The 1,633-nt window shown below is 24.4% G+C and overlaps 1 long non-coding RNA gene across 1 annotated transcript; it reads right to left on the bottom strand.

Moving 5' to 3' along the window:
• Positions 1-684: 684 nt before the first annotated feature.
• LOC131629266 (uncharacterized) lies at positions 685-1,204 on the bottom strand. The gene is made up of 2 exons (XR_009291997.1): positions 1,065-1,204; positions 685-960 (listed from the first exon to the last, which is right to left on the bottom strand). It is a non-coding gene; the product is annotated as an uncharacterized LOC131629266 (long non-coding RNA).
• Positions 1,205-1,633: the final 429 nt, after the last annotated feature.

The following is a 1,633-nucleotide window of genomic DNA, read 5'->3' as shown; positions in this document are numbered from 1 at the left end:
TTTATAGATATTTATTTATACCTCTCTTATTTTTTAATTATTAAACAAAATATCTCACCCACTTTCTTAGTGATTTATTGTTATAATTTAAAGCAATTTCTATCTTTTCTTTTACAAAGAAGTATTTTAAAATTTAAAATAACTGTACTGATTTATTATAATTTTTTATTTCATCAAACTTTCGCTGCTCTAAACTCAGCAGATGTGACATATTACTTTTATTCTATTTTTATATTTATGTTGCTCTCTTTTATTTATATTAAATTTATAATTTTCTTTTAAGCTGATTTTACATTTGTTATTAATTCAATATAAAATTCCCGTGTATCGCACGGGTTTATTCCATTTTTATATTTATGTTGCTCTCATTTATTTTATATTAAATTTATAATTCTTAAGTTGATTTTACATTTGTTATTAATTCAACATAACATTCTCGTGCATCGCACGGGTAGACGTCTAGTTCTAATTTAATATGATTAATTATTTATTATTATATTCGTGGATATTTTGGCGAAAAATCATAAAATTATAATTTAGTATGATTATTTATTCTCTTATTTTATATTAATAACATCTTAGTCGGACAACCATTGTGTTGGGTCAGTTTATATAGAGCTTTGCTCTGCTTTTAAACAAGTCTCCGCTAGTGAACTGTGAAAATAGTCCTCTTGAATTAATCGGTGGAAAAACCAATAGTAAATTTAAAAAAATCTGTCTTAAGAATACAATTCAATAATCGAAAGGTTCGAGAGATTTAGAAAGAAAAATAACTAAAACTTCAATTATTAGATACCGCCTAAAGCTTTAAATGACATAATTATTTAGATCTTTGCTAGTGCAAGAACTAATTATTTCTTTATTTTTTAATACATGTACACTTTCTACTAATACACTTCACAACATTAGGAAGCACACACATCTTTGGTGGACAATCGAAATCTGCCTCACAGCTTATTGCTGTAATAAAAAAAGAAAACACAATATTATGTTACAAAAACATGCCAAAAATTGTGCAAGAATTAAGTAAGGAAGAAAATTTAAAAAGGATAAAAATGACTTACCATCACTATTCATTGCAGCAAGAAATAGTGAAAAATATAGAACTATGACATAAACAAACTTAAAAATTTCAGCCATATTATTTTTTATTTGTGTGTAAAAGAGAATAAAATTGGATCACTATTTTATAATGTATAAAAGTAATGCCTTACATAATAATTAAATGTTTTGTTCGTACGGGTGGAATTATTATAAGAAAAAAAAACCTTTTCTAACATTAGAATTGTATATTTTTTTAAGTAAAGTATTGTGTTATGTTGTCCCTTTAGCATATTTAGTAATGAGGTCATTTAAATATTTTAAACTAATTATTTATAGTCTTTTAAACTTTCATAAAGAAAACACATTAAAAAAAAATATGGTCGGTCTGTCGCAAAGTTACATATATGAATAATGCAGAATAGATTGATTGACTACATATTTATGAACAAGTTTAATGCATTGTAGGATCAATTTTTTTTTTTTTTTGACAATTTTTATTTATAAAGTGAATGTGTATTCATTGTAGTAATTACATAATTTAAGTTGGCGATGAAGATGTAAGCTTTAAGGTTACTTAGTCAAAGTTATG

Source organism: Vicia villosa, unplaced genomic scaffold (assembly GCF_029867415.1).
Source record: "Vicia villosa cultivar HV-30 ecotype Madison, WI unplaced genomic scaffold, Vvil1.0 ctg.000540F_1_1, whole genome shotgun sequence".
Taxonomy (NCBI): Eukaryota; Viridiplantae; Streptophyta; class Magnoliopsida; order Fabales; family Fabaceae; genus Vicia; species Vicia villosa.
Note: the sequence above shows the minus strand (reverse complement) of the source record. Positions and strands in the feature narration are given on the sequence as shown.